Source organism: Nerophis ophidion, linkage group LG07 (assembly GCF_033978795.1).
Source record: "Nerophis ophidion isolate RoL-2023_Sa linkage group LG07, RoL_Noph_v1.0, whole genome shotgun sequence".
NCBI classification, from domain to species: Eukaryota; Metazoa; Chordata; class Actinopteri; order Syngnathiformes; family Syngnathidae; genus Nerophis; species Nerophis ophidion.
Genome location: NC_084617.1, coordinates 835,244 through 850,033, shown reverse-complemented (window position 1 = coordinate 850,033; position 14,790 = coordinate 835,244). Strand labels below are relative to the sequence as shown.

Sequence of the window (14,790 nt, the reverse complement as noted above, 5' to 3'; positions counted from 1 at the left end):
TGTACCGTATAGTATGTCACGTATGGTATGTACCGTATAGTATGTCACGTACGGTATGTACCGTATAGTATGTCACGAATGGTATGTACCGTATAGTATGTCACGTATGGTATGTACCGTATAGTATGTCACGTATGGTATGTAACATATAGTATGTCACGTATGGTGTGTACCGTATAGTATGTCACGTATGGTATGTACCGTATAGTATGTCACGTATGGTATGTAACATAGTATGTCACGTATGGTGTGTACCGTATAGTATGTCACGTATGGTATGTACCGTATAGTATGTCACGTATGGTATGTAACATAGTATGTCACGTATGGTGTGTACCGTATAGTATGTCACGTATGGTATGTACCGTATAGTATGTCACGTATGGCATGTACCGCATAGCATGTCACGTACGGTATGTACCGTATAGTATGTCACGTATGGTATGTACCGTATAGTATGTCACGTATGGTATGTACCGTATAGTATGTCACGTATGGTATGTAACATATAGTATGTCACGTATGGTGTGTACCGTATAGTATGTCACGTATGGTATGTACCGTATAGTATGTCACGTATGGTATGTAACATAGTATGTCACGTATGGTGTGTACCGTATAGTATGTCACGTATGGTATGTACCGTATAGTATGTCACGTATGGTATGTACCGTATAGTATGTCACGTATGGTATGTACCGTATAGTATGTCACGTATGGTATGTAACATAGTATGTCACGTATGGTGTGTACCGTATAGTATGTCACGTATGGTATGTACCGTATAGTATGTCACGTATGGTGTGTACCGTATAGTATGTCACGTATGGTATGTACCGTATAGTATGTCACGTATGGTGTGTACCGTATAGTATGTCACGTATGGTATGTACCGTATAGTATGTCACGTATGGTATGTAACATAGTATGTCACGTATGGTGTGTACCGTATAGTATGTCACGTATGGTATGTACCGTATAGTATGTCACGTATGGTATGTAACATATAGTATGTCACGTATGGTGTGTACCGTATAGTATGTCACGTATGGTATGTACCGTATAGTATGTCACGTATGGTATGTACCGTATAGTATGTCACGTATGGTATGTACCGTACAGTATGTCACGTATGGTATGTACCGTATAGTATGTTACGTATAGTACTGTATGGAATGTAACGTATGGTATGTACCGCAGCCGTGGTCTGGGGTGTCAAAGTCACTTTAGACGGGGGGGGGGGGGGGCCACATGGACAAAGTTCCTCCCCGAGGATGCTGGACTGGTCAAATGACAGCAGGAGAATTATTACTATTATCATCAACTGATGAAGGTGGACCCCGACTTAGAGAAGTTTCAAAACTTCTTGGGGTGTTAGCATTTAGTGCTCAACTGTACAGAATATGTACTGTACTGTGCAATCTACTAATAAAATATGTACTGTACTGTGCAATCTACTAATAAAATATGTACTGTACTGTGACATCTACTAATAATATGTACTGTACTGTGCAATCTACTAATAATATGTACTGTACTGTGCAATCTACTAATAATATGTACTGTACTGTGCAATCTACTAATAATATGTACTGTACTGTGCAATCTAGACTAATGGGGATCCTTAATAAACTAAACTAAACTAAACTAATAAAATATGCACTGTACTGTGCAATCTACTAATAATATGTACTGTACTGTGCAATCTAGACTAATGGGGATCCTTAATAAACTAAACTAAACTAAACTAATAAAATATGCACTGTACTGTGCAATCTACTAATAATATGTACTGTACTGTGCAATCTACTAATAATATGTACTGTACTGTGCAATCTACTAATAATATGTACTGTACTGTGCAGTCTACTAATAATATGTACTGTACTGTGCAATCTACTAATAAAATATGTACTGTACTGTGCAATCTACTAATAATATGTACTGTACTCTGCAATCTACTAATAATATGTAGTGTACTGTGCAATCTACTAATAATATGTACTGTACTGTGCAATCTACTAATAATATGTACTGTACTGTGCAATCTACTAATAATATGTAGTGTACTGTGCAATCTACTAATAATATGTACTGTACTGTGCAATCTACTAATAATATGTACTGTACTGTGCAATCTACTAATAATATGTACTGTACTGTGCAATCTACTAATAATATGTACTGTACTGTGCAATCTACTAATAATATGTACTGTACTGTGCAATCTACTAATAAAATATGTACTGTACTGTACAATCTACTAATAAAATATGCACTGTACTGTGCAATCTAGACTAATGGGGATCCTTAATAAACTAAACTAAACTAAACTAATAAAATATGTACTGTACTGTGCAATCTACTAATAAAATATGTACTGTACTGTGCAATCTAGACTAATGGGGATCCTTAATAAACTAAACTAAACTAAACTAATAAAATATGTACTGTACTGTGCAATCTACTAATAAAAGTTTCAATCAATAAAAAACGTCAAAATAAAGACAACTTCAGATAGTTTTCTTTGTTTAAAATTAGAATTGTGAAATAGTACAAATGATTATGTTGTTAGTCTTCTGACACTTAGATGTTGTGTTTGATAGTATTCTATCTTTATTTGTCCTTATTTATAGTTTCTGGATAAATGATGTGACTTTTATGACTTTTGAAAACACTGCTGGAGTTTTGTTGCAGCAGCTTGTACTTCTACTACTCATCAAATATCATCCTGCAGCCCATAGATCGGTCATTCTCGGGCCGTATCGGACCTGCGGGCCTTGCCTTCGACACTACTCTCCTAATCTAAGACTCACCTGGAGGGAAATTAGCAGCACTTTTAAGATCAAAATAAGAATATTATTGTAAAAAAGATCAAAAGCAATTCTTAAATCAAGAATCCTTGAGATGTTGCAGACTTTCTAAACAATATTTTATGTGTGGGGCAACCAAACTATCTTATTTCAATACTTGTTTCTTCCAATTTTAACATTGTTGAATTAAAATAGAAAAATATCATTATTCATGCTAAAATTAAGATTAGTCAACGACCAAATATAAGTAAATAGCTCAAAAAATGTAAGTGTTCTATAATTAAATGATGTTAAATCTTGGCTATTACGGTGCAAATAATATGCAGTGTATCTTGTACAGTAAGGATTGAAATGTGAAAGGGAGCCAGCTCTATTAGCAACGTATCAAAGTATTCTTCACCCTTGGTGGAGAAGAATTCAGCGCTAAATAAACTTCTTAAGTCACAAACCATTCCTCTGCTTGGAGTTGGGAGACTTGCTGGAAAAAAAGGTGGGGAGGCTGCTGATCCTCACTTGGCAATGAAATGTAATCCTGTGTGATGGCAACAAGACTGGGAGATCAACTTGGAGCTCTTCAGAGTGCTCTCACATATACATACTGTACATCACATCCCCCACATGCTCTCACATATACATACTGTACATCACATCTCCTACATACTGTACATCACATCCCCCACATGCTCTCACATATACATACTGTACATCACATCCCCCACATACTGTACATCACATCCCCCACATACTGTACATCACATCCCCACATGCTCTCACATATACATACTGTACATCACATCCCCACATGCTCTCACATATACATACTGTACATCACATCCCCCACATGCTCTCACATATACATACTGTACATCACATCCCCCACATACTGTACATCACATCCCCCACATACTGTACATCACATCCCCACATGCTCTCACATATACATACTGTACATCACATCCCCCACATGCTCTCACATATACATACTGTACATCACATCCCCACATGCTCTCACATATACATACTGTACATCACATCCCCACATGCTCTCACATATACATACTGTACATCACATCCCCCACATACTGTACATCACATCCCCACATGCTCTCACATATACATACTGTACATCACATCCCCACATGCTCTCACATATACATACTGTACATCACATCCCCCACATGCTCTCACATATACATACTGTACATCACATCCCCCACATACTGTACATCACATCCCCCACATACTGTACATCACATCCCCACATGCTCTCACATATACATACTGTACATCACATCCCCCACATGCTCTCACATATACATACTGTACATCACATCCCCACATGCTCTCACATATACATACTGTACATCACATCCCCACATGCTCTCACATATACATACTGTACATCACATCCCCCACATACTGTACATCACATCCCCACATGCTCTCACATATACATACTGTACATCACATCCCCACATGCTCTCACATATACATACTGTACATCACATCCCCCACATACTGTACATCACATCCCCCACATACTGTACATCACATCCCCCACATACTGTACATCACATCCCCCACATGCTCTCACATATACATACTGTACATCACATCCCCCACATACTGTACATCACATCCCCCACATACTGTACATCACATCCCCACATGCTCTCACATATACATACTGTACATCACATCCCCCACATACTGTACATCACATCCCCCACATGCTCTCACATATACATACTGTACATCACATCCCCCACATACTGTACATCACATCCCCGACATGCTCTCACATATACATACTGTACATCACATCCCCCACATACTGTACATCACATCCCCCACATACTGTACATCACATCCCCCACATACTGTACATCACATCCCCACATGCTCTCACATATACATACTGTACATCACATCCCCCACATACTGTACATCACATCCCCCACATACTGTACATCACATCCCCCACATACTGTACATCACATCCCCACATGCTCTCACATATACATACTGTACATCACATCCCCCACATACTGTACATCACATCCCCCACATACTGTACATCACATCCCCCACATACTGTACATCACATCCCCACATGCTCTCACATATACATACTGTACATCACATCCCCCACATACTGTACATCACATCCCCCACATACTGTACATCACATCCCCGACATACTGTACATCACATCTCTGACATGCTGTATGACCCTCCCCACATGCTCTCACATATACATAGTGTACATCACATCTCCTACATAGTGTACATCACATCTCCTACATAGTGTACATCACATCTCTGACATAGTGTACATCACATCTCCTACATAGTGTACATCACATCTCCTACATACTGTACATCACATCTCTGACATAGTGTACATCACATCTCCTACATAGTGTACATCACATCTGCTACATACTGTACATCACATCTCCCCAGATAATGCTGGTGTTGTGGTGAAGTGTTGCAGGACATTTAGTGTGTGCTGACCTGCGTCTTCACCCTGCGGAGGCTTTTTCCTGTTGAAAGGGAGATGAACTCCATGAGCAGATGTAGTGGAAGAGAGAGGGGAGGGGAGGGGAGGGGAGGGGAGGGGAGGGGAGGAGAGGAGAGGGGAGGGGAGGAGAGGGGAGGGGAGGGGAGGGGAGGAGAGGGGAGGGGAGGGGAGGGGAGGGGAGGGGAGGAGAGGAGAGGGGAGGGGAGGGGAGGGGAGGGGAGGGGAGGAGAGGAGAGGGGAGGGGAGGAGAGGGGAGGGGAGGGGAGGGGAGGGGAGGCAACGCTCTTGTCCTGCTTGATCATCAGAGGAGGCCTTGTTGCCTGGGACCAGTGGAAGGTTAGTATTTAGGCTGCATGTTGTTGAAAGTCTACTAGATGGATGTGTCCTCCATGGAGGTGTCAGTGCAGAGATGCACAAGCAGGCTTCTCTGCATGTTGTTGAAAGTCTACTAGATGGATGTGTCCTCCATGGTGGTGTCAGTGCAGAGATGCACAAGCAGGCTTCTCTGCATGTTGTTGAAAGTCTACTAGATGGATGTGTCCTCCATGGTGGTGTCAGTGCAGAGATGCACAAGCAGGCTTCTCTGCCATGTTGTTGAAAGTCTACTAGGTGGATGTGTCCTCCATGGAGGTGTCAGTGCAGAGATGCACAAGCAGGCTTCTCTGCATGTTGTTGAAAGTCTACTAGATGGATGTGTCCTCCATGGAGGTGTCAGTGCAGAGATGCACAAGCAGGCTTCTCTGCATGTTGTTGAAAGTCTACTAGATGGATGTGTCCTCCATGGAGGTGTCAGTGCAGAGATGCACAAGCAGGCTTCTCTGCATGTTGTTGAAAGTCTACTAGATGGATGTGTCCTCCATGGAGGTGTCAGTGCAGAGATGCACAAGCAGGCTTCTCTGCATGTTGTTGAAAGTCTACTAGATGGATGTGTCCTCCATGGTGGTGTAAGTGCAGAGATGCACAAGCAGGCTTCTCTGCATGTTGTTGAAAGTCTACTAGATGGATGTGTCCTCCATGGAGGTGTCAGTGCAGAGATGCACAAGCAGGCTTCTCTGCATGTTGTTGAAAGTCTACTAGATGGATGTGTCCTCCATGGAGGTGTCAGTGCAGAGATGCACAAGCAGGCTTCTCTGCATGTTGTTGAAAGTCTACTAGATGGATGTGTCCTCCATGGTGGTGTCAGTGCAGAGATGCACAAGCAGGCTTCTCTGCCATGTTGTTGAAAGTCTACTAGATGGATGTGTCCTCCATGGAGGTGTCAGTGCAGAGATGCACAAGCAGGCTTCTCTGCATGTTGTTGAAAGTCTACTAGATGGATGTGTCCTCCATGGTGGTGTCAGTGCAGAGATGCACAAGCAGGCTTCTCTGCCATGTTGTTGAAAGTCTACTAGATGGATGTGTCCTCCATGGAGGTGTCAGTGCAGAGATGCACAAGCAGGCTTCTCTGCATGTTGTTGAAAGTCTACTAGATGGATGTGTCCTCCATGGAGGTGTCAGTGCAGAGATGCACAAGCAGGCTTCTCTGCATGTTGTTGAAAGTCTACTAGATGGATGTGTCCTCCATGGAGGTGTCAGTGCAGAGATGCACAAGCAGGCTTCTCTGCATGTTGTTGAAAGTCTACTAGATGGAAGTGTCCTCCATGGAGGTGTCAGTGCAGAGATGCACAAGCAGGCTTCTCTGCATGTTGTTGAAAGTCTACTAGATGGATGTGTCCTCCATGGAGGTGTCAGTGCAGAGATGCACAAGCAGGCTTCTCTGCATGTTGTTGAAAGTCTACTAGATGGAAGTGTCCTCCATGGTGGTGTCAGTGCAGAGATGCACAAGCAGGCTTCTCTGCCATGTTGTTGAAAGTCTACTAGATGGATGTGTCCTCCATGGAGGTGTCAGTGCAGAGATGCACAAGCAGGCTTCTCTGCATGTTGTTGAAAGTCTACTAGATGGATGTGTCCTCCATGGTGGTGTCAGTGCAGAGATGCACAAGCAGGCTTCTCTGCATGTTGTTGAAAGTCTACTAGATGGATGTGTCCTCCATGGAGGTGTCAGTGCAGAGATGCACAAGCAGGCTTCTCTGCATGTTGTTGAAAGTCTACTAGATGGAAGTGTCCTCCATGGTGGTGTCAGTGCAGAGATGCACAAGCAGGCTTCTCTGCATGTTGTTGAAAGTCTACTAGATGGATGTGTCCTCCATGGAGGTGTCAGTGCAGAGATGCACAAGCAGGCTTCTCTGCCATGTTGTTGAAAGTCTACTAGATGGATGTGTCCTCCATGGAGGTGTCAGTGCAGAGATGCACAAGCAGGCTTCTCTGCATGTTGTTGAAAGTCTACTAGATGGATGTGTCCTCCATGGTGGTGTCAGTGCAGAGATGCACAAGCAGGCTTCTCTGCATGTTGTTGAAAGTCTACTAGATGGATGTGTCCTCCATGGAGGTGTCAGTGCAGAGATGCACAAGCAGGCTTCTCTGCCTCACTTTTTTTAGGAGCTGATGTGGGAAAAAGAGATGAAAAAGTTGAACTCGGCCTCCGCCTGTTGGGGATGTTCGCTGAGTGTAATGATATCTCATTAAATGTCCGCTGTCTGCGGCGTGCTGCTGGAAGACTTGAGTTGCATGCAGGCTGCAGATAAAGACACGCTGGCAGTGGCCTAAACTGCTTCTCAGCTGCCATTCTTCATTCTGACTAGTCCACCTCACTTTTATTCCACTTGATGTTCAGCACACTTTCTCCTCATTCAATATCTTTTCTTTATCTGCATGACTATTTACATCAGAGGTGTCAAAGTGCTTTTCACTGAGGGCCACGTGGCAGTTATGTGTGGCCCCAGAGGCCTGCTTCCAACGGTCAATACTATTATTACACATGTTTCATTTATAAAAACTAAAATGGAAAAAAATGATGCTAAGTTGCAATAATTTCACCTCAAACTGTAGTTCATATTACTGTAAATGTAGTGTATATTACTGTAAATGTAGTGTATATTACTGTAAATGTAGTGTATATTACTGTAAATGTAGTGTATATTACTGTAAATGTTGTGTATATTACTGTAAATGTAGTGTATATTTCTGTAAATGTAGTGTGTATTACTGTAAATGTAGTGTGTATATTACTGTAAATGTAGTGTGTATATTACTGTAAATGTAGTGTATATTACTGTAAATGTAGTGTATATTACTGTAAATGTCGTGTATATTACTGTAAATGTAGTGTATATTACTGTAAATGTCGTGTATATTACTGTAAATGTAGTGTGTATTACTGTAAATGTAGTGTGTATATTACTGTAAATGTAGTGTGTATATTACTGTAAATGTAGTGTATATATTACTGTAAATGTAGTGTATATTACTGTAAATGTCGTGTATATTACTGTAAATGTAGTGTATATTACTGTAAATGTCGTGTATATTACTGTAAATGTAGTGTATATATTTCTATATATATATGTTATGGTATTGCAGGGGAGTGACGGCAGACTGACACCGGGGGTCAGTAATGTCCAAAGATGTATTGTATATATATGCACTCTCTCTCTCTCTCTCTCTCTCTCTCTCTCTCTCTCTCTCTCTCTCTCTCTCTCTCTATATATATATATAATAATTTACAATATTACTAAACGATAGAATGGTGTGTGACTACAGTCCGGCGTGTTGGTCAGCTTTAGGGGCATGTAGAGTTGGGTGTCATCAGCATAACAGTGAAAGCTAACACTGTATGATGTCACCTAGCGGCAGCATGTAGATGCTGAAGAGTGCAGGGCCAAGGACCGAACCCTGGGGAACTCCACACGTTACCTTAACGTAGTCCGAGGTCACATTGTTATGGGAGACACACTGCATCCTATCAGTAAGATAAGAGTTAAACCAAGACAGGGCTAAGTCTGACATACCAATTCGTGTTTTGATACGTTCTAATAAAATATTATGATCGACTGTATCGAAAGCAGCGCTAAGATCGAGGAGCAGCAACATAGATGACGCATCAGAATCCATCGTTAGCAATAGATCATTAGTCATTTTTGCGAGTGATTTGCCCTGAAACCGGATTGAAAGGTTTCACATAGATTGTTAGACGCTAAGTGTTCATTTAACTGCTCCGCGGCAATTTTTTCGAGGATTTTTGAAATAAAGGGAAGGTGAGACACCGGTCGGTAATTTACCATGAGGTCAGGATCGAGGTTAGGTCTTTTAAGAAGAGGATGAATAACCGCTATTTTGAATGCTAGGGGAACAGTGCCCGAGGAAAGTGATAAGTTTATAATATTTAGCACTGATGGACCTAATAATACAAAGAGCTCCTTGATCAGTTTCCCAGGAAGAGGGTCAAGTAAACATGTTGTCTGTTTTATTCCATTTACACGTTGTAACAATTCCTCTAATGTTATTTCCTCAAAACGAGAGAAAGTATTTTGGAGGGCAGTATCCGCCGTATATACAATCGTGTCAGTGTTAATAGAACCCCGTTGTAGCTGGGACGCATTGTCTTTAATCTCCTTTCTAATGACTTCCATTTTATTACTAAAGAATTGCATAAAGTCATCAGCTGAGTGGGTGGAGCTACTGGAAGGAGTCCCTTGTTGGGTTAGCGATGCTACCGTACTAAACAAAAATTTAGGATCGTTTTTATTACGGTGGATGAGATTTGAGTAATATTTGGCCTTAGCTAAGGTAAGCATGCGTTTATAAGTTATTAAACCATCACTAAATGCTTGATGGTGCACCTCAAGTTTAGTTTATAGTTATTAAACTATCACTAAATGCTTGATGGTGCACCTCAAGTTTAGTTTATAAGTTATTAAACTATCACTCCATGCTTGATGGTGCACCTCAAGTTTAGTTTATAAGTTATTAAACTATCACTCCATGCTTGATGGTGCACCTCAAGTTTAGTTTATAGTTATTAAACTATCACTAAATGCTTGATGGTGCACCTCAAGTTTAGTTTATAAGTTATTAAACCATCACTCCATGCTTGATGGTGCACCTCAAGTTTAGTTTATAGTTATTAAACCATCACTAAATGCTTGATGGTGCACCTCAAGTTTAGTTTATAGTTATTAAACCATCACTAAATGCTTGATGGTGCACCTCAAGTTTAGTTTATAAGTTATTAAACCATCACTCCATGCTTGATGGTGCACCTCAAGTTTAGTTTATAGTTATTAAACCATCACTAAATGCTTGATGGTGCACCTCAAGTTTAGTTTATAGTTATTAAACTATCACTAAATGCTTGATGGTGCACCTCAAGTTTAGTTTATAAGTTATTAAACCATCACTCCATGCTTGATGGTGCACCTCAAGTTTAGTTTATAGTTATTAAACCATCACTCCATGCTTGATGGTGCACCTCAAGTTTAGTTTATAGTTATTAAACTATCACTCCATGCTTGATGGTGCACCTCAAGTTTAGTTTATAGTTATTAAACCACCACTAAATGCTTGATGGTGCACCTCAAGTTTAGTTTATAGTTATGAAACTATCACTCCATGCTTGATGGTGCACCTCAAGTTTAGTTTATAGTTATTAAACTATCACTCCATGCTTGATGGTGCACCTCAAGTTTAGTTTATAGTTATTAAACTATCACTCCATGCTTGATGGTGCACCTCAAGTTTAGTTTATAGTTATTAAACTATCACTCCATGCTTGATGGTGCACCTCAAGTTTAGTTTATAGTTATTAAACTATCACTCCATGCTTGATGGTGCACCTCAAGTTTAGTTTATAGTTATTAAACTATCACTCCATGCTTGATGGTGCACCTCAAGTTTAGTTTATAGTTATTAAACCATCACTCCATGCTTGATGGTGCACCTCAAGTTTAGTTTATAGTTATTAAACCATCACTAAATGCTTGATGGTGCACCTCAAGTTTAGTTTATAGTTATTAAACTATCACTCCATGCTTGATGGTGCACCTCAAGTTTAGTTTATAGTTATTAAACTATCACTCCATGCTTGATGGTGCACCTCAAGTTTAGTTTATAGTTATTAAACTATCACTCCATGCTTGATGGTGCACCTCAAGTTTAGTTTATAGTTATTAAACTATCACTCCATGCTTGATGGTGCACCTCAAGTTTAGTTTATAGTTATTAAACCATCACTCCATGCTTGATGGTGCACCTCAAGTTTAGTTTATAGTTATTAAACTATCACTCCATGCTTGATGGTGCACCTCAAGTTTAGTTTATAGTTATTAAACCTCAAGTTTAGTTTATAGTTATTAAACTATCACTCCATGCTTGATGGTGCACCTCAAGTTTAGTTTATAGTTATTAAACTATCACTCCATGCTTGATGGTGCACCTCAAGTTTAGTTTATAGTTATTAAACCATCACTAAATGCTTGATGGTGCACCTCAAGTTTAGTTTATAGTTATTAAACTATCACTAAATGCTTGATGGTGCACCTCAAGTTTAGTTTATAGTTATTAAACTATCACTAAATGCTTGATGGTGCACCTCAAGTTTAGTTTATAGTTATTAAACCATCACTAAATGCTTGATGGTGCACCTCAAGTTTAGTTTATAGTTATTAAACTATCACTCCATGCTTGATGGTGCACCTCAAGTTTAGTTTATAGTTATTAAACCATCACTAAATGCTTGATGGTGCACCTCAAGTTTAGTTTATAGTTATTAAACTATCACTCCATGCTTGATGGTGCACCTCAAGTTTAGTTTATAGTTATTAAACCATCACTAAATGCTTGATGGTGCACCTCAAGTTTAGTTTATAGTTATTAAACTATCACTAAATGCTTGATGGTGCACCTCAAGTTTAGTTTATAGTTATTAAACTATCACTAAATGCTTGATGGTGCACCTCAAGTTTAGTTTATAGTTATTAAACTATCACTCCATGCTTGATGGTGCACCTCAAGTTTAGTTTATAGTTATTAAACCATCACTAAATGCTTGATGGTGCACCTCAAGTTTAGTTTATAGTTATTAAACTATCACTCCATGCTTGATGGTGCACCTCAAGTTTAGTTTATAGTTATTAAACTATCACTCCATGCTTGATGGTGCACCTCAAGTTTAGTTTATAGTTATTAAACCATCACTAAATGCTTGATGGTGCACCTCAAGTTTAGTTTATAGTTATTAAACTATCACTCCATACTTGATGGTGCACCTCAAGTTTAGTTTATAGTTATTAAACTATCACTAAATGCTTGATGGTGCACCTCAAGTTTAGTTTATAGTTATTAAACTATCACTAAATGCTTGATGGTGCACCTCAAGTTTAGTTTATAGTTATTAAACCATCACTAAATGCTTGATGGTGCACCTCAAGTTTAGTTTATAGTTATTAAACTATCACTCCATGCTTGATGGTGCACCTCAAGTTTAGTTTATAGTTATTAAACCATCACTAAATGCTTGATGGTGCACCTCAAGTTTAGTTTATAGTTATTAAACTATCACTCCATGCTTGATGGTGCACCTCAAGTTTAGTTTATAGTTATTAAACTATCACTCCATGCTTGATGGTGCACCTCAAGTTTAGTTTATAGTTATTAAACCATCACTAAATGCTTGATGGTGCACCTCAAGTTTAGTTTATAGTTATTAAACTATCACTAAATGCTTGATGGTGCACCTCAAGTTTAGTTTATAGTTATTAAACTATCACTAAATGCTTGATGGTGCACCTCAAGTTTAGTTTATAGTTATTAAACTATCACTCCATGCTTGATGGTGCACCTCAAGTTTAGTTTATAGTTATTAAACCATCACTAAATGCTTGATGGTGCACCTCAAGTTTAGTTTATAGTTATTAAACTATCACTCCATGCTTGATGGTGCACCTCAAGTTTAGTTTATAGTTATTAAACTATCACTCCATGCTTGATGGTGCACCTCAAGTTTAGTTTATAGTTATTAAACCATCACTAAATGCTTGATGGTGCACCTCAAGTTTAGTTTATAGTTATTAAACTATCACTCCATGCTTGATGGTGCACCTCAAGTTTAGTTTATAGTTATTAAACTATCACTCCATGCTTGATGGTGCACCTCAAGTTTAGTTTATAGTTATTAAACCATCACTAAATGCTTGATGGTGCACCTCAAGTTTAGTTTATAGTTATTAAACCATCACTCCATGCTTGATGGTGCACCTCAAGTTTAGTTTATAGTTATTAAACCATCACTAAATGCTTGATGGTGCACCTCAAGTTTAGTTTATAGTTATTAAACCATCACTAAATGCTTGATGGTGCACCTCAAGTTTAGTTTATAGTTATTAAACCATCACTCCATGCTTGATGGTGCACCTCAAGTTTAGTTTATAGTTATTAAACCATCACTCCATGCTTGATGGTGCACCTCAAGTTTAGTTTATAGTTATTAAACCATCACTCCATGCTTGATGGTGCACCTCAAGTTTAGTCGTGTGTTCCAGCTTTCTACATAATCATTTCTGAGCTCTAGTTTCTTCTGTAAACCACAAGGTACGCCTTTTTGGAGCCTTTTTTAACTTTAGCGGTGCTATGTTATCAATGGTTTCGCGCAGGGCGTCGTTAAAGTTGTTAGTGAGGTCATCAATAGAGCCCACATACTTTGGGAATGGTGCCATTACCGAGGGTAGTAGGTCAGCAAGAGTCCTCCTTGTGGACGTATTAATGTTGCGGCTGCTATAGCAGTTATTATTATTATTATTATTAGTGGCAGCATTAATGTTGCAGCTGCTATAGCAGTTATTATTATTATTATTATTATTAGTGGCAGCATTAATGTTGCGGCTGCTATAGCAGTTATTATTATTATTATTATTATTAGTGGCAGCATTAATGTTGCAGCTGCTATAGCAGTTATTATTATTATTATTATTATTAGTGGCAGTATTAATGTTGCGGCTGCTATAGCAGTTATTATTATTATTATTATTAGTGGCAGCATTAATGTTGCGGCTGCTATAGCAGTTATTATTATTATTATTATTATTAGTGGCAGCATTAATGTTGCGGCTGCTATAGCAGTTATTATTATTATTATTATTATTAGTGGCAGCATTAATGTTGCAGCTGCTATAGCAGTTATTATTATTATTATTATTAGTGGCAGCATTAATGTTGCGGCTGCTATAGCAGTTATTATTATTATTATTATTAGTGGCAGTATTAATGTTGCGGCTGCTATAGCAGTTATTATTATTATTATTATTAGTGGCAGTATTAATGTTGCGGCTGCTATAGCAGTTATTATTATTATTATTATTAGTGGCAGCATTAATGTTGCAGCTGCTATAGCAGTTATTATTATTATTATTATTAGTGGCAGTATTAATGTTGCGGCTGCTATAGCAGTTATTATTATTATTATTATTAGTGGCAGCATTAATGTTGCGGCTGCTATAGCAGTTATTATTATTATTATTATTAGTGGCAGTATTAATGTTGCAGCTGCTATAGCAGTTATTATTATTATTATTATTAGTGGCA

At 39.0% G+C, this 14,790-nt stretch overlaps 1 protein-coding gene across 1 annotated transcript in view; it reads left to right on the top strand.

Annotated features, from left to right (window-relative positions):
• Positions 1–14,790, top strand: part of kank2 (KN motif and ankyrin repeat domains 2) — a 106,382-nt gene that overhangs the window by 22,657 nt on the left and 68,935 nt on the right. The gene's annotated exons all lie outside the window — the stretch shown is intronic.